This window comes from Orcinus orca, chromosome 2 (genome assembly GCF_937001465.1).
Source record: "Orcinus orca chromosome 2, mOrcOrc1.1, whole genome shotgun sequence".
NCBI classification, from domain to species: Eukaryota; Metazoa; Chordata; class Mammalia; order Artiodactyla; family Delphinidae; genus Orcinus; species Orcinus orca.
This window is the reverse complement of record NC_064560.1, coordinates 91,097,450-91,112,710: the sequence shown is the minus strand read 5'-3', so window position 1 is coordinate 91,112,710 and position 15,261 is coordinate 91,097,450. Positions and strand designations below refer to the sequence as shown.

Below are 15,261 nucleotides of genomic sequence, written 5' to 3'. Positions count from 1 at the left end.
TTTAAAAACAATTTTTAAAAAAAAAACAAAAACAAAAACAATCTTTTTATTTTTATCGAAAGCAGTAATGTACATAATTTTAAAAGTCAACTAGTCAACTAGTATTTGGAGACATCGCAAGAAGACCGCATCCCAGGACAACCCCTTAACCCCTTTGGCTACTTCTTTATGTATTTATCTCTGTTATTCGAAATCAGCAGTTTACTTTTCTGTAAAAGGGCAAAGCTTTTCTGTAAAGGGCTACGTAGTAAATGTTTTCACCTTTGTGGACCATACAGTCTTTGTTGCAGCTACTCCACTCTCCTTGTAGCTAGAAAGCAGCGTAGGAAATATAGGTAAATGAGTGGGTAGAGATATGTCCCAATACGACTATATTTACAAAAACAGATTTATGCACAAAAACAGATTTATTTACAAAAACAGATTTGGTCTGTGCGCTGTAGCTTGTTCTAATTGCTTAAACTTCCATTTCTTAATTTTCTTAATTTGTAATTTTAAGCATTGCCCATTAATTTTTTGTTAGAGCAGATAAGACTGTACCTTTCTTATTTACCCTCTCTGCAGTTATTTATCCTCCCCAAGTCATCCTAATAGAGTTATAGCATAATTATCAGTTAAATCAATATTCAATGTCTGCATTATTGTGACTGAGTAAATACTATTCTCTGCTCAGTCAAGTAGTATGCTATGTGACAGTTCCTATTTCCTTTCTCAGGCAGCTTTTGTTTTTACCTGGACTTAATAACTATTTCATTCTTTTTTTCATTTGCATAATTTCTTTGACCTTCAACAGCCTTTCTCAGATAATTTTCTACATAGTTAAACAGAGAGTGTATCAGTGTCTCTCCCCGCCACCCCCCCGACCACACGTGCCATTGTTGTACTGGAGCCCCTCCCAGAGCCCTTCAGCCTCCTGCTCCAATGTGAGGTATTCCCTCTGGGCTTGGGCTCAGCTCTTATCCTAGGATGTCCTTTCTCCTAGGAAAAAGGAGAAATCCACTTAACTTCTTTTCTGTGTTGGATCTCTTTTTCCCAGATCCCATGTCTACTTCTCTGACTTACTTCCTCATTTTGCTGGAGCACATGCTCTAGTAGCTTCCTGAGAAAGGGTACATGGGAGGTAAAATTTTGAAATTTGGTATATCTGAAAATGTCTTTAATCTATCACCACTCTTGAATGATAGTTTTGCAAGGTGTAGAATTCTAGACTGGAAATCATTTTTTTCCTCAATATTTTAAAGCATACGGATTGTTAGAGGTCTGATACCTTTTGGATACTCAGTTCTTTGTATGCACTCTATTTTTTCTTCTCTAGAAGTGTTTATGTTCTTCTCTTTGTTCCTAGTGTTCTGCAATTTCCATATGATGTACCTTGGTGAGGCCTAATTTCTAGTCATTATGCCAGGCACTCAGTGGACCCTTTCAATTTGAACATTCATGTCCTTTAGTTCTGAGAAATTTCTTTGTGATATTTCTTTCATAATTTCCTTTCTCCACTTTCTCTGTTCTTTCTTTCTGAAGATCCAGTTCATTGGTTTTTAGACCTCTTGGACTGATCCCTTAATCGGATTTTTTTCTATTTTCTGCCTTTTTCTTTTTAATTTACTTTTGGAGGAATTTCCTAGACTATAACTTCCAGTCCTTCTATTTAAATTGTTTTTATTCTAGCTACCATACTTTTGATTTCTCAATGCTCTGTCTTGTTCTTTGTTGTCTTTATAGCGTCATGTTCTTTTTATACATTCACAGGATCTTCTCTTACTCTTCTGAAGGTATTAAGTATGGAGGGGACTTTTCGTTTCATTCTGCTCTCTGCATTGTCCTTGTTTCCTCCAAGCTCATATTTTCTGTTTGTTTTATTCTGTCTTTAATGTTGGCGGCTTTCTTCAACTTACTGGAAATCTTTGTCTATCTTTGTTAAAGAGTAAGTCACTGAAAAGTTTTATGGAAGTTCTGTATTCATAGAGAGGGTTATCAACTGGTGGGCCACACTGAAGGGAATAGAGCAGGGAGAGTATTTTTTGGAGGAAACCCTTAAGTGTCATTATCCACTGAGCCTCTTGCTTTAGCCTTCTGCATTACCTGGTGCCCCCAGTTACTGAGCCTTTCTGGGTTTCTACAGGGTGAATGGGCTTGCTTCTCATGGTATCATCAATCTCTTAAGAGTTGGCTTCTGCTACCCTGATAAGACAGACTGGATCCCTCTATCAGCTTTTCACCCTCCTAACATATTGACAACTCTTTCCCCCAATTGCTTCCATTCTTGTACTGTTATCCTTCTGAGCCTAGAGTTTGTTCTTACTGCAGTGACATCCCCCAACTGGTCTCTTGGCTTCCACCCTTGTCCCTTTATAGTCTGTTATTGACACAGAAGCAAGAGGGGGCCTTTAAACATGTAAGTCACAATATCAGAATGTGGACATTCCATAGGGCACTGCCCTAACCTCCTTGATAGTCAAAGCATGATAAAAAGGGGAATGGGGTGAGAGACTGTCCTAGTTTTAAAAATTTTAGGAAACACACTAACAAATGCAATGTCTGATCCCGAGTTAAACCAATTTGGGGACAATTGGTGAGATTTGAATACAGATATGAAAGAATCATTAATTTTGTTAGGAACAGACTTACGGTTATGTAGGAAATGTCTTCATTTTCTAGAGATGCATATTTAATTAGGATGAAATGTCACAATGTCTGAAAATTTGCTTTCAAAAACTCAGCAAAAGAAAAAAAAGGATGAAGCAAACATGGCAAAATGTTAATAATTATTAAATCCAGGTGGTAGTGATACCAAAAACTCTGCCTCTGTGATTTGATTCACCCGTGCCGGCCGAATCAAATCTTGGAGACAGAGTTTTGGGTGGAGTAGAAAAGAATGGCTCTATTGCTTTGCCAGGCAAAAGGGGACACAGCAGTCTCATGCCCTGGAAAATCTGTGTGTCCCAACCCGGGATGCTTTGGTGAGGAGTTTTATAGCTCTAGTTCAAGGGCAGGGTTGCTGATAAGATTACGGTGTGTGCAGGGCCTGCACTCCTTTAATCTGGCCTCAGGTGGTCTTCCCTGGAATGAAGAATGCTAACACCTTCCATTTGTTGAGGGTTTTAGTTCTGTAAAGAGCTCAAAAGATATTGTTATGTGTATCCCTTGAAGTGAACCAGGACCCTGTCCCAAGGCTACACTATTATTTCTCGGCTGCTCCCCGCCTTGTCTCTGCATCCCCTCCCTTCCCTGATTAGCAACTGTTTGAATCTGCCCTTTGGGACTCAGTGAAGGTCATGGGGTCTGGAATCTGTTCCCAACAAATAAGAAACAGGGGACAGAAAGGTTTCCGTGCCCAGGAGCCCCACAGGGTCCTGCTCGATTTCACTAGTATATATTATCCTACTTCCCCTACTTTTACATATGTTTGAAATTTTTTTCAAAAGGGGAGAGGGTAGTAATATTATGCTATTCTTTCTATGGCTTCCCAGCTCCTTAAAGTAAAACCCAAAGCTCTTATTGTGGCCATTAAGGCCCTGTAAGATCTGGCCCCAGATACCCCTGGATCTCAGCCCTGGCTATTCTCCCCTGTTCTCAGGGTCGCAGCTGCAGTCGCCTCCTCACTGTTCTTACCAAGCCCATAACTTCTGCCTCAGGGCCATTGCACATTCTCCCCTGACCCCCCATCCCGCATAGTCAGTGGGCCACCCCCTGCCTCATTCAGGACTCTACTTCAATGTCCAGCCCATCAGAAAGAGCTTTCCTGACCCTTCATATAAAATAACACTTTCTTCTCCAGGGCATTTCCTATTTCCCTTTTCTTGCTTTTGTTTATTATCACCTGCCTTTTTTAAAAAAAAGTGTGGTAAAATGTACCTAATGGGAAATTTACCATTTTAACAATTTTAAAGTGTACAGTTCGGTGGCAATAAGTACATTCACTTTGCTGTCAAACCATCACCACTGTCCCTCTCCAGAACTTTTTCATCTTCCCCATGTGGAACTCTGTACCCATTAGACACTAACTCCCCATTCACCCCTCCCCCAACCCCTGCTACCCACCACTCTCCTTTCTGTTTCTATGAATTTGACTGCTCTAGTGACCACATATAAGTAGAATCACACAGTGTTTGTTCTTTTGTGTCTGGCTTATTTCACTTGGCGTAATTTCTTCAAGGTTCATGTATGTTGTAGCATGTGTCAGAATTTCCTATCACCTGCATTTTGTCTATTTGTTTGTGCATTTGCTTATGATCATTATTGTCTCCCATTCCACCCCCCACTGGAAGGTAAGGTCCTTGGGGGCAAGAGCTCTGTCTGTTTTGCTTGTTCATCTAGAGCAGTCCCTGGGCACAGAGTAAGTATCAATAAATATTTGTTGAGTAACTTGCCTCCTGCTGGGGCAATTTCCTTTTTTTGCAAAGAGCTGGCCTTCTTCTCTGAGCATGATTTGTACATTCAGCAAGCAATTTTTAGCTCCCACTGTGCTGAACACTCTGGAGGATGGAAAGATAAGATAGTGAAATCCATGTAGCTGAGAGGGTAAAAATGATGGAGTGGATATCTGTTTTCACTGGTATTTTTGTACCCATCATTTACTCCTCTTTTTCTTTCCTTTTTTTTTTTTTTCGAAGTATAGTTGATTTACAGTGTTGTGCTAATTTCTGCTGTACAGCAAAGACTCAGTTATACACATATATACATTGTTTTTATATTCTTTTCCATTATGGTTTGGTTTATCCCAGGAAATTGGATATAGTTCCCTGTGCTATACAGTAGAACCTTGTTGTTTATCCATTCTAAATGTAGTAGTTTGCATCTACTAACCCCAAACTCCCAGTCCATCCCTCTCCCTTCCCCTGCCCTGCTTGGCAACCACAAGTCTGTTCTCTATGTCTGTGAGTCTGTTTCTGTTTTGTAGATAGGTTCATTTTCCCATATTTTAGATTCCACATATAAGTGATATCATATGGTATTTGTCTTTCTCTGTCTGACTTACTTCACTTAGTATGATAATCTCTAGGTCCACCCATGTTGTTGCAAATGGCATTATTTAGTTCTTTTTTATGGCTGAGTAGTATTCCATTGTATACATGTACCACATCTTATTTATCCATTCTTCTGTCAATGGACATTTAGGTTATTTCCATGTCTTGGCTATTGTGAATAGTGCTGCTATTACCATAGGGGTGCATGTATCTTTTTGAATTATAGTTTTGTCTGGATATATGCCCCGGAGTGGGATTGCTGGATCATATGGTAATTCTATTTTTAGTTTTCTGAGAGACTTCCATACTGTTTTCCATGGTGGCTGCACCAACTTACATTCCCACCAACTGGGTAGGAGGGTTCCCTTTTCTCCACACCCTCTCTAGCATTTGTTATTTGTAGACTCTTTAATGTTGGCCATTCTGACTGGTGTGAAGTGGTACCTCATTGTAGTTTTGATTTGCATTTCTCTAACAATTAGCAATGTCGAGCATCTTTTCATGTGCCTACTGGCCATCTCTATGTCTTCTTTGGAGAAATGTCTGTTAAGGTCTTGTGCCCATTTTTTGATTGGGTTGTTTTTGTTGTTGTTGTTGAGTTGTATGAGCTGTTTGTCTGTTTTGGAGATTAAGCCCTTTTCGGGTGCATCATTTGCAAATATTTTCTCCCAGTCTGTAGTTGTCTTTTCATTTTTTTGAAAAAATGATTTCCTCTGCTATGCAAAAGCTTGTAAGTTTGATTAGGTTCCATTTGTTTATTTTTGTTTTTATTTCTATTGCCTTGGGAGGCTGACCTAAGAAAACATTGGTACAATTTATGTCAGAGAATGTTTTGCCTATGCTCTCTTCATTATTCTACTTTTTCTGATAATAGCAATGAGATTTTCCTTTGGGGAGTCTCCCTTCCCCACTCTCAGTCTGTGTGGTTCTGAGGGATCCGTCTTATCCTCTGGCTTCTAGGAAACACAAGCAGCCAATAAGACCCAGGGCTGGGACTTTTGTTGCAATCATGGGGAGAAATGCAGCCACTCCACTGAGGGTGTAGAACTGGGAGGATGTTAGCCTTGAGTCATTATGACCTACTGCATTGAAAGTTTGTGTTTGAGAATGAAGGCAACACAGAAGAAAACAGAATTAAGAGATGAGCAAAATGACACTGAGTCCTGATAACATTGATTCCCTGGATCCAGCCATGCCTGAAGGCAAAGATCTAGTTCCTGGAATTGTCAGTTTTGTGAGTCAATACATTGTCAACCCCTTTCCCTTATTTGTTATTAGTCTTACTTTGATTTGAGTTGGATTTCTATTCCTGACCAATATAAGGGAGATGGACAAAATGGTAAATGGGTTGCCTCCGAGGCAACATAAAAGGAAATCCCTTCTGCAGAGGGAGGACCAGGCTGCTTGTGGGATTAGGAAACTAAGAGCTATTATCCAGGAAAAAGTTAAAGGAGCTGGGATGTTCACTCAAGGAAGAGAAACTTCTGGGAGACAGGGCTATATCTTTAGATGTGTAAAGAGTTGTCACATGGGAGGGGAATTAGATTTGCTTTCGATGATACAAGAGGGAACACCAGGGCCAACAGATGAAGGTTTTCAAGAAAAAGATGTCGGTTGAGTTGAAAGAAAAATGTTGAGGTTTCAGGAGCAGCCCAGAAGTACAGTGGTGACTTGGGAGTGAATGGGTCCAAGGATGGGATGGATACAGTAAGAAAAAAGGGCAGCCCTGTATGGGCCTCATTCTAGATAACCCTTAAGTTCCATCTAGTTTGGAATTAGGGACTCTGCCTATGCTGACTGATCAGATAGAGAATAAGTTTGTCACACAAAGACATTAAACACACGGTCCCTCCTCCTTGCCATTGGGTCTAGTATCAACATCCTAGAAGTTAATTACAAGATTGTCTAAAACCACAATGGACATGGGCTGAAAGTCATGTTGGTCCATGGGTTATAAGAGAAGTGGGCTTTTCCAAGATTTTGAAAAAAGTTTTTCTTATTCGATTAGTCTTTTCTGTAAAACAATATCTGGAACCAAAACACATGCTTTGGTTTTGGTAGTCCAGTGGCTAAGACTCCACGCTCCCAATGCAGGGGGCCCGGATTCGATGGGAACTAGATCCCACACGCTGCAACCCAGAGTTCTCATGCCAGCAACTAGAAGATCCTGCGTGCCGCAACTAAAAGATCCTGCGTGCCGCAACTAAAAAAAAAAAAAGATCCCGCACGTGGCAGTGAAGATCCCGCGGATGCAGCAATGAAGATCCCACGTGCTGCAACTAAGACCCGGTGCAGCCAAATAAATAAATATTTTGTTTAAAAAAAGAACTATTTTTAATGTGAAGAGTCTGCGTCACAGCCCTGGAGAGTTTCTGGGTGGCAACTGCAGCACAGGCCTGAAAAAAAAGATGCTCCATTATGCTACTATCCTGGGGCCCCACGCTGTTCCCATGGCAATGCAGGGGGTCTAAAAAGAGGCCTCAAATCCTCATCAGCCTGTCTCTTGTGGTCCCTCAGACCTTACTTTTGGACCAGTACCCAGTCTTCAGAAGGTGTTTCTTCTTATCCAGAAACACCTTCTGAAGACCAGTACCCAGTTTCTGGATAAGAAGAAAAGCTATAGTGACAAAGAAAATACATCAATCTGGGATTATTATGATGTAGCAGAAACAGTTTGGGCTTTGGAGTCAGACAGAACCGAGTTCAAATTCTGACTCTACCTTGGATCAGCCACTCAATTTTCCAGAGTCTCAATTACCTCACTTATAAAAAGGAGGACAAGGACACTCTCTTAATGGGGTATTTTGAGGATTAAAGATGATACTATTAGGTGCTCATTATAGAGGATGGATGGTAATTGAAAGAATGAAAAAATATTGAAATAATCATTGCTACTGGTCCAGGAAGCAAAGAAGTACAAAGCTGAAGATGAGCTTCAGCGGGACAAGGTGTCTTCTAAGAATTCGCTTGAATCCTCTGCTTTCAACATGAAAGCTACTGTTGAAAAACTCCAAAGCAAGATCAATGATGAGGACAAACAGGAGATTTTTGATAAGTGTAATGAAATAATTAACTGGCTTGATAAGAACCAGAATGCAGAGAAGGAAGAATTTGAACAGTAGAAGAAGCCGGAAAGAGTCTGCAACCCCATCATTACCAAGTTATACCAGAGTGCAGGAGGCATGCATGGGGGCTTCCCTGGTGGCAGAGCTCCTCCGTCTGGTGGTGCCTCTCCTGGGCCCACCATTGAAGAGGTTGATTAAGCCAACCTAGCATACAGATTTAGCATTGTTCCACACAAAACATTGAAGGACCCCAAATTCCATGGCACTTTTAAAGTTGAGCTGCTATGGTAAATAACTGGTCATTCTTGATACTTGAATGTGGATATGTGCACAGGGAAAGGAAATAACACTGCACTTTATAAGCACTGTACTATAAGCGGAAAATGCAATGTCTTAAATAAAACTGTATTTAAAATTGGCACCAAGAAAAAAAGTGATTGCTAGACGACCAAAGGGCCTTCAAAATGCAAAGGTGGCCCTTAAGTGGTTGGTTGTTAGATACAAGGAGGTGAGTGAGAGAGAGAGAGTTATTATTATTATTATTATTATTATTTTGCGGTACGCGGGCCTCTCACTGCTGTGGCCCCTCCCGTTGCGGAGCACAGGCTCCGGACGTGCAGGCCCAGCAGCCATGGCTCATGGGCCCAGCTGCTCCGCGGCCTGTGGGATCTTCCTGAACTGGGGCACGAACCCGTGTCCCCTGCATCGGCAGGTGGACTCTCAACCACTGCGCCACCAGGGAAGCCCCGAGAGAGAGTTATTTTCTTGGGAGGAGGTCAAGGAAAGTACGAAGAATAGTTGGAGCCTTTCAGTGCTTTGTGTGGGAGATTCTGCTAGACACCCCACCAAACCCATCTCCCTTCTTTCCTGGGCACATAGCTAGATCATACTTTCCTTCCCCCCTTGTAGTTAAGGGTAGCCATGTGACCAAATTCTCTCCACTGGAATGTGAGTGGTAATGATATGTAGCTTTTGGGGGGCTCAGGCCTTAAAATTATGGACATGTTTCCTCCTCTTTTCCCTTCCCACCCGCTGCAACCCAGATGTGGCTGCAAAACCAGTTTCAGTCTTGCAAATAGTTCATAAATGGGCTCCAGACATGGCAGAGCAAGAACTTGGGAGGAAGCTGGGTCTTGACAAACTGTGTGCTGCTGAGCTGCCAGCCATCATGGACTATTACATGAGAGGAAAATAGACTCTTCTGCCCCCTAACCCGTGGTTTTATCAGATCTCTTTATGATAGTAGCTGAGCCTTGTCCTAACATCTGGTATGGACCATCTTGGGTAGGACATCCATTTCTCAAAGTTGGCTTCCTTTCAATAAACAATAGACATTTGTGGTATAGTGGGAAGAGCCCTAGACTCAAAGTTAAGCAATTTGCCTGCTTAATGAAAATCATTAACATTTTGTGCTTTGCATTATAATTGACAAAGATTTCCTTTGCAAGACCTTGTTTCCTCATCTGTAAAGTAGCAACCACGGAAGTATGAGGAGTAAGTGAAAGTTTCGTACATTCTCAAATGTCATACAAGTGTAAGGGCCTCTCAGCATCCTGGGCAGTGGAGGGCACTAGACCTGCTCTATCTCAGCCGAGAGGCAAGGTGGGGTCATCTGAAAAGGAGCTGGGGAACAAAAGTGGTTGGAATCTGATGCCTTGTCTCCTGGACCAATTCATATGCCAGAGGCCAACGGTGGAATGTATGTACTCCTAGTCAGCTAATCATAAAAATATGCAGAATTATAGATATAGTGAGAGCTTGTGTAGCACCTTACATTACAATGAACAGTCTGCAGAGGAGTGCTGTACTGAAAGAACAGCCATGGCTGTCATGAGGCCGCCTTCGAGATAAATGTCGGCGTTTGGCTCTAAATGCCAACATCCTTAGCTAATCTAAGTAATGCATGAGCAGGAAGAATTTGGTGGCTGGCAGCCCAAGTGGAGTTGTATAAAGAACTCTTAAGAGCAGCTAGTACCCTCGCAGCAGAAGGCCCAAGTGCATGACGGGAACTGTAAAATTTAATCAAATCTGGAGGGACAGGGGTTGCCAAGAGGGCTGGGGCTGGGGGTCTTGGCGAGAGGCAGGCTGCTAAGGGGCCTCTGGCAGGGTCTCCACCACACCACAGATGGTTTTTGTCTCTGTGGTTCATTTGTTCTGTGTGAGATTGGCTCCTTCCGAGTCAGAAGTCCCAGATTAGAGGGTCCACCATCCTCTTGTTAAAGAGGGGCTCAGCCAAAAGGTAGGGGGAAAGACGTCTCTCCTGTTGAGAAGGAGGACAGCACCTTACCTCTGATGTGATGGCCCGTGACTTTTTGAACTGGAAAGTCCTTCTAGAGATTGTGTCACCCATTCCCCACTTTCACCCCCACTGCCATCTCCAACTCTCATTTTATAGTTGAGGAAACTGAGGCCCGGAGTGGGGAAACGCAGTTCCCAAGGTCACACAGAAGAGTTAGGGTCCTTGGAGATCATCCCCTCCAATCTGAAGCACTCTGCTGGTCCCCACCCTGTTACTTTACAAACACAGTACCGAAGTGCAGAGAAAGTGACAAACTCGACTTCAGGGCAGAAGGCGGAGTAGTAGCCAGGTTCCCTGGTCCAAATCCAGGGAATTTTGACTACCACAGTTCAACATCTTCTCAGTTGAGGATGATGGGCATCAAAGCCTCCTCTCTGATCTGGATTACTGGGTCTTTCTGCAGTTGTTAGCAGCTGGAGAAGGGATCCCTGTAGGACAGGGAGTGCTCTGCTGCCCAGACTGGGTCAGATACCTGCTCTTGAACTAATCAGCTGTGACCTGGAGGCAGGATAATTGCAGATGATGGCAGCTCCTACAATAAGAAAAGATCATTCCCAGGAGAAGGGGGTGCTGAGCAGACAATCCCCGTGGACACGTACTGCAGCCTCCTTGACCTTAACTCTCTTCATCCATAAAATGGGGACAGTAATTGTGCCCTCACCATAGGGCTGTTATGAAGAGTAAACAGCATAATATATGTAAAGTCTGCTTTACATAAGCACCTAGTACATATAAGTTCCCTTCTCTCTTTGTTTTTGCAGGAGTATTCCTATAATTGGTAGCTATCACCTATACCAAAATTCACTTTAAAAGAGAAAGTGAAAATTTGGCCTGAAAACTCCAGTATGAAGAAGGGGAGCAATGTGATCAAGAAAGAAGGTGGGGAAGGAAGCAGGGAGAATGGTTGGGAAGCTATTGCAATAGGCCAGGGAAAAGATGCTTGTGGCTTGGTCCAGGGTAGTTAGTCGGAGTGAAGATGGAAAGAGAGAAGTGGGACAGAATTAAAAACACAATGAGATATCACTGTGCACCTGTCAGAATGGCTGTCATCAAAAAGAACACAAATAACAAACGTTGGGAGGGTGTGGAGAAAAGGGAACTCTAATACACTGTTGGTGGGGATGTAAATTGGTGCAGCCACTGTGGCAACAGTATGGAGGTTTCTCAAAAAGCTAAACATAGAACTACCATATGATCCAGCAATCGCATTCCTGTGTATGTGTCTGAAAAAAAAATACTAATTTGAAAAGATACATGCACCCCAATGTTCACAGCAACATTGTTTACAATAGGCAAGGTATGGAAACAACCTAAGTGTTCATCAACAGATGAATGGATAAAGAAGATGTGGCACATGTATACAATGGAATACTACTCAGCCATAAAAAGAATGAAATTTTGCCATTTGCAGCAACGTGGATGGACTTGGAGGGCATTAGGCTAAGGGAAACAAGTCAGACAGAAAGAGACAAATACTGTATGATCTCATTTATATGTGGAATCTAAAAAGTACAACAAACTAATGAATATAAGAAAAAAGAAACAGACTGAGAGATATAGAGAGCAAACTAGTGGTTACCAGTGGAGAGAGGGGAGGGAGGGGCAACACAGGGATGAGGGATTAAGAGGTACAAACTATTGGGTGTAAGATAGGCTACAAGGATGTATTGTACAACATGGGGAATATGTCCGGTATTTTGTAATAACTGTAAATGGAGTGTGACATTTAAAAATTGTATTAAAAGTAAAATAATAAGTTAAAAAAAGAAGTGGGACAGATTTGAGATATTCTGAAAGGAGAGTTGACAGCACTTGGATATGGGGGATAAGAGGCAGGTACAAAATTGGTAATAGCTCCTCAGTTTGAAGTTTGATTAATTGCTTTTTGAAAAATTTTATCTTCATTTTGTTTTTCCTGGGTGGTTTATTGACTGATTCTTTTCAAAAAAATGTTGTGCTTACTTTTTGAAGAGTCAACAGTTTCACATGATACAAAATCAAGATCTAAAAGGTATGCAGTGAAAATTCTCCCTCCCCCAAACATTAGGTCTTCTCCCTAGAAGCAACCCAAATTCTAAATTTAATGTATATCATTCCAGGGATATTTTATGCATATAGAAGCAAATATATATGTGGATATACATATATATGGATCACACACACACATACACATAATGGAAATATTTCTCCCTTTTATACAAATAATAACATGTAACGCACCTTTTCAGCACCTTGAATTTTCTACTTAAGAACACATCTTGAAGATTATTCCCATCCTAATTATCTTGCTATATAACAAACTACTTCCAAACTTAGTGGCTCGTGACAACAACATTTACATCTCAGTTTCTGTAGGTCGCAGCCGCATACTTGGGTCTTCAGCTCAAGGCCAATCCCAGGCTGCCATGAAGGTGTCGAATGGAATAAGATGCCGAGTTCACTCATGGGGCTGCTGGTAGGATTCAGTTCCTCGGGAGCTGCTGGACCCTTGGCTTAGCCCCTCTCAGGTCCTGGCCACATGGTGTCTCCGACACGGCAGCTTACATCATCAAGTGCCCTGAGAAGGAAGAGAGTGAGCAAGCTAGAGGCCCCAGGCTTTTAGAGCCCAGTTTCCGAGTGACCTCCTTTGCCTTTGCTGTATTCTAGTTGTTGGAAGAAGGCGTTAGGTCTGGCTGTTCTCCACCAGCCCTCCAACCACCACACCCCTCCGCACACGCAAGGAGGGGATCACACAAGGGTGTAAATCCCGGGAGGCTGGGATCCCTGGGAGCTATTTCAGAAGCTGACAACCACGTTTCTCTCGCAGCACATAACAAAAAGCATGCTCGGGGGGGCTTTCCTTGTGGCGCAGTGGTTGAGAGTTCGCCTGCCAATGTAGGGGACACGGGTTTGTGCCCCGGTCCGGGAGGATCCCACATGCCGCGGAGCGGCTGGGCCCGTGAGCCATGCCCGCTGAGCCTGCGCGTCCAGAGCCTGGGCTCCGCAACGGGAGAGGCCACAACAGTGAGAGGCCCACGTACCACACACACACACAAAAAAGCATGCTTGGGCTGTCCCAGCCTTCCGTCATATGGATGGGCCCTTGTCCTGTTAACCGGGGCTCTGAGGATAGGCTGACGAGTTAATGTCTTTTACCTCTGCTGGTGGGGAGGCTACTGCGAGCAGGGGTCTTGTGTGTGTGGGGCATGCACCTGGCACTCGGCTGTTACTGTGCTCTTTGGGGCGTGTGGAGGGTGGAGAAAGGTTTCTTGGTTCTGTCTTGATCAAGAGGGCACTGGGCCATCAACTGTTGCTTGTTCTTTACGGAACTGTGGGTGCTTTGAATGGATGTTTTGGAAGATTGGGGGAACTCCAATCCAGAGGACCGCAGAAAGCACATTTGAACCTGATTGTCACCTGGAACAGAAACTGTGAAAAGGGCCTGGACCAGGCTGGGCTGGACACACATGATATATACACAATATCCTGAACTGTACTGATCTTGGACTTTCTGTATTCCTGTAACCATCCTGCTGTTTGCAAAGAGCAAGGCCACGGCCTTAGGAGGGGGGTAAATGCCATTAAAGGAAAATACCCACTGCCAGTCATCCTGGGAGGAAGACTGTCCTGGGGCAGAAATTGAGGACTCAAGACAGGGCCCTGGGAATGACGTGGAGGTTTCTCTCTCTCTCTCTCTCTGTCTCTGTTTCTGTCTCTGTCTCTCTCCTCCTCCTCTCCCTGTTTTAAGAAAGTTGCGTCTGCCCTATGATGGAAGACACGGTCCAAGCAAACCTTGGAGGTGGCGCTGGGCTGGGCCCTGCCATGTGGAGCAAGCCAGGGCTGGCCAGGTAGGTGGCCCTGTGAGATTATCTGGGTACCAGCCTGGGATCTGTGGGCTCTGAGAGAAACCATATCGATCAAGGTTGTGAGTATTTCTCTTTGTTTTGCTCTTCTTGCATGGTCCCCTAAATTTTGTTAGCTCCTTCTAGAGGCTGTGCCTGGTTTCTGTTAAGTATGATGCATTGAGAAAAGAGCCCCGGCCATGCTTGGGGCTGAGTGGCTATGAGGAGGCCAGTGGCGGGCTCAGGGGTGGCAGCCACCCACAGAGGGTGGCCAGGCCCAGCTGGGTGGGAGGTCACAGAGGGTGTGGGGCCCACTGACGAAGCTGGAGGAGAGGAAAAGAAAGGGTGAGCTCTGGGGCTGGTGTAACCCAGCACTGAGGGGCTCTCCAAGACAGCTTGGAACACTCTGCAGGGGCTGGGTTCCCATGAGGGACAGTAGGGTTCAAAGTAAATTGTAATTTGAGTATTTAAAGGAGATAAGATAGCTTATTATCATTGGCTGGGGAAGCCTGAACAGAGCCATTCTCTTAGATGTCGTAGTAGTAAAAGTTGATAATATAAACTAGTGTGTCAACATTTTATTAGAACTTTTTTTTTTTCCACATGCACAGCTTGCGGGATCTTAGTTCCCTGGAACCCAGGGATTGAACCCAGGCCCACAGCAGTGAAAGCGTGGAGTCCTAACCACTGGACCACCAGGGAATTCCTGGGGTTTTTCACTTTACAAAGCATTTTTACATATGCCCATCTCTAGGTGATCTTCAAATAATCCTATAAGATAGGTAGGACAGATATTAGATTAATTGTTCTTATTAATTAACAGCATGAGCCATATGAAATCTCTATATTTAAAGGTCAAATGTGGTTAAATGTCGACAACTTACATGGTTCAGCTGAATATTATTGTATAAACTACAACTATAATTATTATTATGCATAAAAACAACTATAATTATTATTATGCATAAAAACAATAGGTACCTTTAAAAAAAATTATGTGCCTGGCATATCGCTAGGATCTTATCACATTTTCAAGTTCGTACGATAGGTTGTAGCAGTGTTCCTCCTGGGCCCCCATTCAGGGCCCGCAAACCCATTCCCAGCTGCTG

At 43.2% G+C, this 15,261-nt stretch overlaps 1 long non-coding RNA gene across 1 annotated transcript in view; it reads left to right on the top strand.

Annotated features, from left to right (window-relative positions):
- The window catches only part of LOC117203820 (uncharacterized), a 43,456-nt gene extending 29,070 nt beyond the window's left edge, over window positions 1-14,386 (top strand). The window contains exon 4 of the long non-coding RNA XR_004486725.2: window positions 14,059-14,386. This is a non-coding gene — a long non-coding RNA (uncharacterized LOC117203820). The remainder of the gene's footprint in view (window positions 1-14,058) is intronic.
- Window positions 14,387-15,261: the final 875 nt, after the last annotated feature.